Genomic DNA, 13,447 nt, shown 5'->3' on the forward strand with positions numbered 1-13,447 from the left:
GGCCAAGTATGTAGGAATAAGAGTATATAGAAAGGTCATAAGGTTTAAAGCAAGGAGGAAAAGCAAGGAAGCCATTCATGAAGAAAATTACTCGGAACGCAAATCAAGGGCTGCTCCTTTGGCTCTGAAAGTATGCTAGTTGGAACTGCGTCGAAAAAACAAGTGATCTAGGCTTTTGAATCACTCCAATAGGAGTCCGGATGAGAAAATGACGTCCGTTTTACAATCCGAGGTCAAACAAAGAAGCTGTTTGGGAATCCGCGCGTCCCGAGAAGAAGACGCTCGTCTTCCTAATCCGCCCGGATTGTCCCCAATCCGCCCGTCTTCTGGCTGGGAAAAACAAGAAAATTCACTGAAAGAGAATCCGCCCGTCTTCACCCAAATCCGCCCGGATTGCATTTTCAGAATCCGCCCGGATTCCATCGCCAGAATCCGCCCGTCCCGACCTTAATCCGCCCGGATTCCAACCCAGTGCATTTTCGTCTTCTTCAAGCCTCAAAGAAAGACGCCCTTCCTTCAAGAAATACCGGCTTCTCCCTGCTCAAATCTCAAAAGTGTAATTACTAGTTTAGCCCTTAGTTAACCCTAATGCATCCACCTAATTTCCACTATAAATACCCCATTTGTAATAATCCTTTGACACATCTTTTTAGCTAGAAAAATCCTCTCTTAGATTAGATTAGGAGTAGATTAGAATAGATTACTCTTTAATCTTTCCACAAATCTCACATTAATCTCTCCTTAATTATTGTTCAAGTTTATTATTCAAGTTTGTTACTTTTGGGTAATTGAAGATTATTGGGTTATTATTGGAGGATTGACAACCCTTCATCAATCAATCAAGTTTCTTCTATTATTCTTTGCTTTATTATTTGGATCATCTCAAGTTTGGTATAATTCCTTTACTCTTTAATCTTTATTGTTTATTTCCTCATTCTATTATCATGTTTACACTTGTTGTTATGTTTGACACCATTAATGACATGTTCTCCATGATAATGAGTGAGTAGTCTTTTAGCTAGGATTAATGGGTAATTAGGGAAAACCAACATGGGATTGATTCATGCTTAATCTAATATGTTCACATGATTAAATTGCTTGCTTGTTATGATGTCAACTTTATGCACATGTTATGTTTGATGAAATGCTAAGCCTATGAATCCTTGCATTTACAACCATCTCTTATCTACTCAACTTGACTTGTAAGATATAAACCAACTCGAGTCTTGTTAGACCATGCATAGAAGTTGATTAGGAGGAAAGTAAGTCGACTTGTAGGTGTTGTACAATCTAATCGATTCGGCTCCGGGACCCAACTCTTCCTAAGAACCGTAAGATATAACCCAACTCGGTTCCTCCACAACATTAATTGCTTGCAACCTTGTAAACATGTTTGTATGATCAACACCATGAATCCCCCATGACCCCATGATATCCTAGCACTTTTAATCAATTGTTTACATCTTTCCTTTAATTGCTCGTTCTACTTTATTGCTTGCATTAGTCTAGACACAACTACAAACCCAAACAAATAGTGACACTAGCATAAATTGAGATAGATAGACTTAGAACCCAAAGCACACCGTCCCATGGATCGACCTCGACTTACCGCTAACTAGTTGTTTGTTGAGTATTATAAATGTGTTTGATTGGATGAGTGACGACATCAACCGGATCAAAATGGCGCCGTTGCCGGGGATGGTGCTATGTGATTAAGTTCTTACTTGTTTGTCTATTTTAATTGTGCTTTCACCTTGAGGAACTTGTTCCTCAAGGATTGTTCTTACCGTTTTTGTGTAGTTTCCATGCTTGTAGTTGTTTACTTGTCTTAGCTATGATAATGATGACCCAAGACTTAACATATGGAGTATGTGGTAGATTCTTTGAGTATGACTATGGGTATGGGGAGTTTGAGGAGCAAGTCAATACAAACCTACCTTATTATTTGTACAACGAAAATCCTAACCACTACCCCAATTTTTCCCACCAAAATCACCACACCCAATATCAACAACAACCACCCACCCAATACCCATTTCACAATGAACTTCAATTGCCACAATACAACCACTTTCACACCTACCCACAACAAAAAGATGAACCCATTCAAAACATGATTCTCCAAATGATGGGAGATCAACAAAACTTCTTCAACCAAATGCTAGAAGAGAGCCGAAAAGAAGATAATGTTCTTAAAGACATTGTTATCCAAAGAGGGGAATTGGGAATTCAAATTGCCCAATTAAAAGAATCCCAAGCAATCACTCACCACCGTTCTTTGGACATTGAGCATAAATGCGAATTTGAAGTACTGACCTTTGACATGGAAGATGAGAAGTGGGAGGAGCCAAGTTCCTTGAACTCTTGTGACTATGAAAGTGTTGTGTTCGATGAGGAAGACATGAGGTTGAGAAATCCAAATACTCTTAACCTTTGTGAGTATGAGGGTGTGTCTTTTGACGTGAACGTTGAGGTGTTTTAAAAAGAGCTAAATAAAGCCCCCATTTATGATTCACGTGAAGATAGCAACAATGATGATGAGCCTAGAGGAGGGACTCACAATATCACCTTGCTTGAGGAGCCTATCCTTGAGGCATTTGAGATACCCTATCATGAAGAAGAATGGCCTTCCTTTATTCTTCATAAAGACGACTTGGCACCTATCATGGAGCCAATGATCATTGAAGAAGATATGATAGATCTTCTTCAAAAGGCCAAAGTTTCTTACAAGAGCTACTTGGTGAAAAAGCTCAAAGAGAAAATTGCTCGTGAGGCTACTTGTGAAGATTTGGCACCCGCAATCTCAACTCCTATGGTATCCAATCATCAAAGTCATGAAAATTCTCCTTCTACCTTGGAAGGATTGAAAAATCAAAATGCTATCATCATCACCAAAATTGAAGAAGAAGTTGGTAAGTGGAAGTCCACGGATGAAAATGAACCACACTTCATGCTTAGTGTTGCCAAGAATCATGGGTTTACCTATTTGAAGCATCGGGAAAGCTCTAACGCTAAGGAGAAGGCAAGGAAAAGAACATTCTACAAGCCTCCTTGGCCAAATTTCATATTCAAATTGAGCAACCCATACTTGTGCTTATTTGGAGCTTGTTCACAAGCTTTTGATCTTTTATTAAGAGCTTTGAGCTCTATGGATAAGAATTTCTACAAATTGAACTAGTTTGGTGGAGTCCTATCTCAAACCACCATTTGTAAGATATTTCTTGGACCCTTTTACTTTGTATAATATTGTACATTTACATTTGCATTTAATTTCTTGCATGAGAGAGAAGAGAGAGAGTTATCTTACATGTTTCATGAGCAAATTTCAGAAAAAGATAAGGAAAAAGAGAAAATTGGTGAAAAAGGGTGCATCATTTCACGAAAAAGGAAGAAAAAGAAGGAAAAGACCAGAAGACGCCCGGATCGAGAGGAAGACGCCCGACCAAGACCCACGGGAAAGAAAAGGTTCAAACTGAAGAAGAATCCGTGCGGATTCGAGCAAATCCGCCCGTCCTGGACAATACGTCCGTCTTCTTCACGGGACGCCCGTCCCGTGTGTCATCCAGAAACAAGATTTTAAGCTGTGACAAAATCCGAGCAGATTATTCATAATCCGCCCGTCCCGATCAAGCCGCACGTCCTAGGCACAATACGCCCGACTTTTTCCACTTCTCAGCCAAGTGCGGATTCTAGCAAAGACGCCCGTCTTCTTCTTCGACAATCCGCCCGTCCCGACAGAAATCCGCTCGGATTGCCCTGTTCCTCCGGATAAAACGGGTTTGATCCAACCTTATCCGTTCGGATTCCCTATTTCTTCTATATAATCACCCCCTTTCTCCCTCATTTCCTCACCTTACCAAACCCTAAAACACTCATCTCAATCCTCAAAATCACCCTCCAATCCTCAAAAACACCAACATCACCAACATCCAAATGGCACCATTGATGAACACCAAAGGAAAGTCCAAGAAATTGGTTGAATCAATCGGGAAGAAGCGCAAGGGATCAACCTCTTCAACACCGCGAGAGGTAGTGCTACCAAGGAGCTCCCAACCATTAATGAGGGGAGGCATTGAGCAACTCAACCACTTTCAAGAGGTGCTCTTTCAATCCGACGACCACCGCCAAAAATTTGTCGAGCTACTAGGTAAGAAGTACGAACCCACTCAATTTGTAGACACTAGGGTGTTGGAAATCCTTAAGATAAGGTACCCTACCGAGATGTTCTTTAATGGCCTTGGCATTGGGAAACTTTTCCATGCCCATGAAGAGACGTACCTTAGTCTCACCCTTGAATTCTTGAGTAGCCTTCGCATTGTGGCAGATACCCACAACAATGTGGGCATGGAGTTTAGGTTATGCAACCTAGACCATAGTCTTTCGCTTGAGGAATTTGCCTATGTTTTCGGTCTTGAAGTACCCACCGACTATACCGAAAAGCCCGATAATTTTGGTGTGGACTTTCTTTGGAAGGCTATCTCCGGGAGGGACTTTACCCATATAAAGTGTTGCTATAGCTTTGCCATCCAACATCCGGTGATTCGATTCACCGAACGCTTTGTAGCCGGTTGCATCAATGGGAGGTACGAACAAGATAGGTGTACTCTCATCGACTTAACTTTTCTTGAGTCCTATTTGAATGTTCGAGCGGTGAGGCGTTATAACTTTAATACGCCACTTGAGATACTTACTAGGTTCCATGATTTTGCTCAAGGGACCACCCAACTCAAAACCTTCGTGATGGGAGGTCTAATTACCATTTTGGCCCACCACCTTTGTCCCGGGTTCAATGCCCGAGGAACCTATATTCCTCTTGAGGGAGGACACGATTGATGAGCACACCATCTTCCATCCATCACCGATGGTGTAACTACACTCGATATGGGAGTGTGGAGTGGCACACCAAGGGATGCACTTCAATGATCCTTGAAGGATGGAAGATACCGGGCATTGACCCAAGATTGAGTCCATACTCTCCTCCACCAAGCTACCTCCTTGATATCCAAATTCTTGATAATCCCCCTCAAAGGGAAGAGCCACACCGTCAACCACCTCGTGGAGGGCCGGGAATACCTATTCGCCCACCTTCCTACGTACCTATCCCGCCATACCCTACTCCGTATACCGAATTTAAGCCGGAAATCCCCAATACCCCGGGTATTAATGATTTGATGGCACTCATGAATAGAGTGGACCTTGGGGTGCATAAAGGGAGGGAGGACAACTACTTGGCCCTCTACCCCCAATACTATAACAAGGCTCAACAAGGGTATATTAACCCCGATGGTCCTAAGCCCTCTTGGGCACAACCGGAGCTCTTGTTCCCAAATTATGGGGACCAAGCTTGGGGTCGAGGAGACGGAGGGCATTCTAGCCAAGGTGGAGGGTACTCGGGTCAAGGAGGAGGATTTGACCAAGGAGGATATTGGGGCCAAGCACCCGGATATGATCAAGCCGGAAGCTCTCATCGTTATGGTTATGATCAAGATGAGGATGATGAGTGAAAGAGGCCTACTTCACCACTTCCATTGGTATGATACCCATCTCTCCCTTTCTCTCCTTTGTATATACATTGCATTTAGTGTACATTTAGCTTGCATTTGTATTATATTTCATATTGCATTTACATTAGTTAGTTCATAGTATAGTTGCATTGTAATATAACTCATGTAGTTAGTTGCATATAGATTAGAATTCATGCATTGTCACTAATGGCCAAACCTATTCATTTCTACACTAGAAATAGTGTTTAAATCGGTTTGGGGAGGTTTGATCATAGGTGACCATAATTTACTAGAAATCATGCATCATATAGTATAGTTTATATTGCATTCATTTGTTATATATGTCATATAGAATTGCATTTAGTTAGAGAATTCATTCATTCATACCATATCATTGCATTTGTACTTTGTTTCAAAAACTCAAAAAATTCCAAAAACATGTATTTCCCTTTTTCCTACTCCTACATGTACATTGAGGACAATGTCCAAAATAAAGTGGGGGATGAGAATTTATATTCCAAAAATGCATAAAAATTGAAAAATTTCGAAAAATCACAAAAATATGTCTTTTAATTTCATTAAAACAAAAACCATAAAAATTTGAAAATTGAAAAAATCAAAAACAAGTTCATTTCCTTTGTAGTGTAGTCATGTATATATTGTTGTATATATTGTGTTTGTTCATCCTTGTTTACATTGATTGACTACGCCACATCCGAGACATGAGGATATTGAAGACCGCATGGTATGATCTTTCCAATCTCCTTTTTCCTCTTTATGTTAATGACTATGTGGCTTTATTTTGATTGATGCGGTAAAAACAATGTGAACTTAGGACTTGCATTTAGTTTATATGGCATATTAGTTGGTAGAATCATTTGCATTAGGATGTATATATGTTAGTTGCATCATGGCATGTAGTTTGCATGTTAGAAAAATTTTGCGAAACCGTCTACTTGGGAAGCTTGACTAGTGTATATATTCCCTAGTAGATGCTTTTTCTTCTTAAGACTTCGCTTGTTAGAATTCCTGTAAAACACCCTAGGATGTGTCATGCTAGTATCCCTTGACCCATGGATTAAGGCCTAGTCAAGAGTACCTTGTGGTGTGATAACTCCTTGGCTACCGTTTATTCCAAGGTGACCCTTGAAACCATGCAACCATCATTCATCCATGTTCTACCACACATTTTGTCATCAAAGGGAATGGGCACAAAAAGAAATCAATTTGAGTTCAATGAAACGAAAAGTGAAAGAAAGTTTGCAAGATGCATCAAAAGAAAAGAGGAGCAAAAATAGACTCCTAAAGCTTCAAAAACAAGGCACCCTCCCTACATATGGGGTGACTTTGAAAATGTTCAAAAAGAAATGCAAAGAAAAGTTGAAAGTTGTCAAGTGTTGAAATGCCAAAAATCAAAAAGAAATGGCAAAAAGAAAGTGTTCTCAAATGTTATATGCCACAAAAAAATTGGGGGGAAAAACAACAATGAAAGCAAACTCCCAAAATGAGACTCAAATACTATCGATCCCTTTTCCATCTTATCCATTTTTTGCATGGTAGAGAGGGGACGACCCTTCTTCTTGTCTAGGCAAGAGGGGGAATTCCGCGATCCTCCAGTGTTTCTAACGCCATAGGGAGTCTACTCTTGACAAAAGCATTTAACGATTGAGGACAAAGGTACCCTAGCTTGACACAACTTGGAGGTGATTTATTGGTATCCTTCTAGGCTTAGTAGTTTGAAGAAATTGTATCTATGAAGGAGTGTGTACCCTTGAATTGTTTCCCTTGTAGATAATTTCCGCCACTTAGATGAGGAAAGTGGCTATTCTTTTGTAGATGCATCCATTACTTGATTTTGTGTGCTTAATGATTGGATGTGTCGCCATTTTGGCAAGACCCACCTTGCCTTGCAAGAAGGCATCCTACCTCATGGTTGTCTTGTTGTGAGTTGAAGGGGCGGAGTGAGACCCGCTAATTGCCTCATATCGGTTATATTAGTAGGTTAGTTTAAATAAATGTCTAGTTTTAGTCACCTCTTTACTCGGGACGAGTAAAGGTTCGGTTTGGGGATATTTGATGTGAACATTATTTGCGCACATTTAGTCCCCTAATTGAGCCTATTTTGCATACTATTATAACATTTTATGGCCATTTTATCCGTCAAAACCTTCCTATTTGCTTTTCTATCGCATTTCATATGTTTTGTAGAAAAGGAGAGAATAAGGCGGAAATTCCCGTCTTTCGTGCATATTTGGAAGCTTATTGATGATATTAGATGGACTAGTATGAAGAGGAGGCAAGAATGATGGCCAAGTATGTAGGAATAAAGAGTATATAGAAAGGTCATAAGTTTTAAAGCAAGGAGGAAAAGCAAGGAAGCCATTCATGAAGAAAATTGCTCGAAACGCAAATCAAGGGCTGCTCCTTTGGCTCTGAAAGTATGATAGTTGGAACGGCGTCGAAAAAACAAGTGATCTAGGCTTTTGAATCACTCCAATAGGAGTCCGGATGAGAAAATGACGTCCGTTTTACAATTCGAGATCAAACAAAGAAGCTGTTCGGGAATCCGCGCGTCCCGAGAAGAAGACGCTCGTCTTCCCTAATCCGCCCGGATTGTCCCCAATCCGCCCGTCTTCTGGCTGGGAAAAACAAGAAAATTCACTGAAAGAGAATCCGCCCGTCTTCACCCAAATCCGCCCGGATTGCATTTGAAATCCGCCGGATTCTCTTGAATCCGCCGGATTCCATCGCGAAATCCGCCCGTCCCGACCTTAATCCGCCCGGATTCCAGCCCAGTGCATTTTCGTCTTCTTCAAGCCTCAAACAAAGACGCCCTTCCTTCAAGAAATACCGGCTTCTCCCTGCTCAAATCTCAAAAGTGTAATTACTAGTTTAGCCCTTAGTTAACTCTAATGCATCCACCTAATTTCCACTATAAATACCCCATTTGTAATAATCCTTTGACACATCTTTTTAGCTAGAAAAATCCTCTCTTAGATTAGATTAGGAGTAGATTAGAATAGATTACTCTTTAATCTTTCCACAAATCTCACATTAATCTCTCCTTAATTATTGTTCAAGTTTATTATTCAAGTTTGTTACTTTTGGGTAATTGAAGATTATTGGGTTATTATTGGAGGATTGACAACCCTTCATCAATCAATCAAGTTTCTTCTATTATTCTTTGCTTTATTATTTGGATCATCTCAAGTTTGGTATAATTCCTTTACTCTTTAATCTTTATTGTTTATTTCCTCATTCTATTATCATGTTTACACTTGTTGTTATGTTTGACACCATTAATGACATGTTCTCCATGATAATGAGTGAGTAGTCTTTTAGCTAGGATTAATGGGTAATTAGGGAAAACCAACATGGGATTGATTCATGCTTAATCTAATATGTTCACATGATTAAATTGCTTGCTTGTTATGATGTCAACTTTATGCACATGTTATGTTTGATGAAATGCTAAGCCTATGAATCCTTGCATTTACAACCATCTCTTATCTACTCAACTTGACTTGTAAGATATAAACCAACTCGAGTCTTGTTAGACCATGCATAGAAGTTGATTAGGAGGAAAGTAAGTCGACTTGTAGGTGTTGTACAATCTAATCGATTCGGCTCCGGGACCCAACTCTTCCTAAGAACCGTAAGATATAACCCAACTCGGTTCCTCCACAACATTAATTGCTTGCAACCTTGTAAACATGTTTGTATGATCAACACCATGAATCCCCCATGACCCCATGATATCCTAGCACTTTTAATCAATTGTTTACATCTTTCCTTTAATTGCTCATTCTACTTTATTGTTTGCATTAGTCTAGACACAACTACAAACCCAAACAAATCGTGACACTAGCATAAATTGAGATAGATAGACTTAGAACCCAAAGCACACCGTCCCATGGATCGACCTCGACTTACCGCTAACTAGTTGTTTGTTGAGTATTATAAATGTGTTTGATTGGATGAGTGACGACATCAACCGGATCAAAGGCAAAACACTACACATCAATAAATGATTGAGTCCCTCCCTCACTTTCTCTCAAAATGATGAAAATCTTGATCAAGGCATAAAAATGTAAATCCAAAATTTGACAAAAATGCAATACAATAATTAAAATGCAAGTTAGGGAGTTAGAATATTTACAAGTGGAGGTTTTAGGGAGGACTCGACCAAACTCTCATACAATAAAGTGATGTCAATGGGGCATGTTCAAGGTGTTGTTGATGTTGCTCAACACCTTGAAGAAGTAGTTGAAAGCTTGTTCATTGTCATGATAAAGATCTTCAATAGACCTTTGCACTTATTATTCTTTATGGTGGTCTTGGGTCATAGCATTACTGATATAGGGATTGAATATCCCTTCAAACTCATTATCCCAAAAACCGCATACTTCATCTACTTGTTCCCCAATAATATCACGAGTTGTCAAGAGCAACTCTTCTTCCTTCTTGTCATTATGGCCAATGAGGCCTTCCTCTTCTCTTGTCATGAGTGGTGGTGAGCTATCCAAGCTCTCATTCTTAAAACTTCCTTGTTCCTTGGACGGAGCATCTTCCACTTTCTCTTTCCATATGGGTGGTGATTCTTTACCCATAGCTTGTTCTTTGCATTGAGATGCCAACTTCTTCCTATCACTTTCTCAGCTATAATGATCAACCATGAAACATGGCTCATGCAATCGGGGAGCTCTCATTGTCTTGTCAAGATTAAAAGTGATTGTTTCATCTCCCACTTCAAGGGTGAGTTCTCCATGTTTCCATCAATCACCGCTCCCGTGGTGTGTAAGAAAGGTCTTCCTAAATGATAGGAATGTTGGAGTCTTTTTCCATGTCAACAATAACAAAGTCCACCGGGATGAAGAACTTGCTAATTCTTACCGGCACATCTTCCCATACCCCTAAAGGTGTCTTCGTAGATTGATCCGCCATTTGAAGTGTGATATTAGTGCACTTCAGTTCTCCCATTCCTAGCCTCTTGCTTACCGAATATGGCATAACACTCACACTTGCCCCAAGGTCACATAGAGCTTTGTTGATTGTGGTGTCGCCAATGGTACATGGAATAGAGAAGCTTCCCGGATCCTTTAGTTTTGGAGGTGAACTTCCTTGTAGGATGGCACTACTCACTTTAGTGAAATCAATAGTCTTAAGCTTCCAGATGGATTTCTTCTTTGGAAGAATATCTTTCATATACATAGCATAGGCCGGAACATGATTGATTAATTCCGTAAATGGAATTGAGACTTCCAAGTTTGTCACAATCTCCATAAATTTTCCAAGTTGGTCATCAAACTTAGGCTTAGCTTGACGACTTGGAAATGGAAGGCTAATCACAATAGGCTCCTTTTCTTTGGCCTTTTCTTCATCCTGCTTTGAAACTTCTTGAATGGTGGGTTCCTCTTCTTTAGAGTTTTCAACAACTCTTTCCTTGTCACTAGCATTCACAACATCGTCATCAACGGGCCTCTTCGGCCCTTCATACCCTGTACCACTCCTCAAATGGATGGCACTCACCGATTCTTGTCTTGGGGGATTACCTTGAGGTGGTAATTGCCCCTTTTGTCTTTGTGAACTTGAAGATGCCAATTGGGATATTTGGGTCTCCAACATCTTTGTGTGAGCTAGGATATTGTTGATGGTGATGTCTTTTGCTTGGCTATCCTTTTGCATTTGAGTAAAAAACTCTTGTTGGTTCTTTTGCATTTGGAGGACCGCTTTTTGAACATCAAAACCTTGGTCATTTGTTTGATTGTACGGAGTTTGGTTTTGGTAACCTTGGTTTTGATTGTAAAAGGGTCTTTGAGCTTGGTTTCTCATTGGAGGTGGGGTGTATGTTGTTTGAGGGTTTTGAACATTTTGGCTTTTGTATGAGAGGTTGGGATGAAATTTGGTGTTTTCATTGTAATAGTTGGAATAAGGAGTACCACTCTTGTATGCTTGGAAAGCATTCACTTGTTCACTTGTTCCCCTACATTCACTTTGGTCATGTCCCAAAGTTCCACAACTCTCACATACTCCACTTGGAATTAATGAAGATGCCACCATGGCATTCACATGTTGCTTAGATTTGGAGGCTTCTTCGAGCTTAGCCATAGCCTTCTCAAACTTCAAATTAATGGTATCAATATGAGCACTAAGTTGAGCACCCAATTGAGTAATAGAGTCCACTTCATGCTTTCCTCCTCTAGTATCCTTCCGAGGTCTACTATATTGTGAGTTATGGACCGCCATTTCCTCAATCTTGTTCCATGTTTGATTATCGTCAACTTCGGTAAACATACCATTTGATCCCATATTGAGAATGTTTCGGGAGTCTTCATAGAGACCATTCCAAAATTGTTGTACCAAGAACCACTCGCTAAGTCCGTGATGAGGACATGAGCGGCAAGTACCCTTGAATCTTTCCCAAGCTTCATACAAAGATTCTTCATCCCTTTGTTTGAACCCGGTGATTTAGGCTCTTAACTTGTTAGTCTTTTCCGGAGGATAGAAAATTTTGTAGAAAGCAAGTGCCAATGTCTTCCAAGAGTCAATACCAAGAGTAACTCCGGTTTGAGAAATCGCATCACAATAGTCACAAAAAGTCTCCATATGAGAATGAGGGTCTTCACTAGGCATCCCCCCAAATTGGATTCTTTCGACTAATTGGATAAATACGGATTTTGCAATGAAATTACTGGTCAAATGTTGTGGTGTGGGAGTACCATTTGGTAGGTTCTCCTCGGTTGGTACGGAATGTGATGAAAATTTAGGGATTGTGGGTTGATTTTGTGGTTGATTTTGTGTTGGGTTATCCTCTCCTTCTCTTGCAAAAGGGTTGATGAACACAATATTATTTGGTTGAATGTCCATAATCTCACCAATACCTCTCAAAGTATTCCTAACAAGTTTTCTATTGTTGGTCAAAGTTCTTTCAATTTCAAGATCAATGGGTAACAAGTTACCTTGTGATCTCCTAGACATGCAAAATATCAAACAACTCGAAAACAATTAGAATAAACCTTGAGGAGTTTGACTTCCCCAAGGTAAAGAAAGACACAACTAAAAAGCAATCAAAGAAAATCAAATCAAGTTAACACCATCCCCGGCAACGGCGTCATTTTTGGTTTGTCGGTTTTGTTACTCGTTGTCAAACGTTACCTAGACCAAAACAATATTTATAACTTCACAAACTACTTTAGTATTAGTAAAGAGGTAAGTAAAGGTCGGATCCCAAGGGACGGGTATTGATGTAGGATTTTCGATTGCAAATGGTCGTGTCTAAGGGTGTCACAATTTGGGTTGAGGTAGGAGATCAACTAAACTAAATAACAATACAAACAAAATAGGGATATTCTACGGTGTACCCCTGAGTTTTTCGGTTTTCTATGTTGTACCCCTTCTTTTCTTTAATTCTACATTGTACCCCTAAACTTCTTACTTATTTCTCCATCATAACCCCGTTTAACTCTCCATTAACTTTATCACTATCAAACGACCGTACTTTGACCTTTATCTTGACTTGTTAATGTTGTAGTATCACTATTCTATATGAGAAACAACACAAATCACTTTTAATAAGCACCAACTACTATTAAAAAATCTGTTATGATTCATAACATGATAATGGGGATTTTTTGAACTTTTAGATAGTTTCGTATACTATTTCGTGAGCGAACGAGTAATTCGGCGAAAAAATAAGTAAACGAGTAGGTTATCGAGTAATTGGAATGATAAATAGACGATTTAATAGGTCATTTAAGAAACGAAGTTAGCAAAGATAATAAATAAGGTCATGGTATAGACTAATGTATAGAGTTTAGGGGTACACCATAGAATATAAAAAAAGAAGGGGTACAACGTAGAAAACTGAAAAACACGAGGGTACACCGTAGAATATCCCAACAAAATAATGAAAACAAGCAAGATGATTAAAATGAGATGTAAAC

The 13,447-nt window shown here is 39.7% G+C and overlaps 1 non-coding gene across 1 annotated transcript; it reads left to right on the plus strand.

The window, feature by feature from the left end:
* Positions 1-11,880: 11,880 nt before the first annotated feature.
* LOC141639905 (small nucleolar RNA R71) lies at positions 11,881-11,987 on the plus strand. The gene has a single exon (XR_012542758.1). It is a non-coding gene; the product is annotated as a small nucleolar RNA R71 (small nucleolar RNA).
* The last annotated feature ends 1,460 nt before the right edge of the window (positions 11,988-13,447 follow it).

The sequence above is a fragment of the Silene latifolia genome, unplaced genomic scaffold (assembly GCF_048544455.1).
Source record: "Silene latifolia isolate original U9 population unplaced genomic scaffold, ASM4854445v1 scaffold_593, whole genome shotgun sequence".
Classification (NCBI taxonomy): Eukaryota; Viridiplantae; Streptophyta; class Magnoliopsida; order Caryophyllales; family Caryophyllaceae; genus Silene; species Silene latifolia.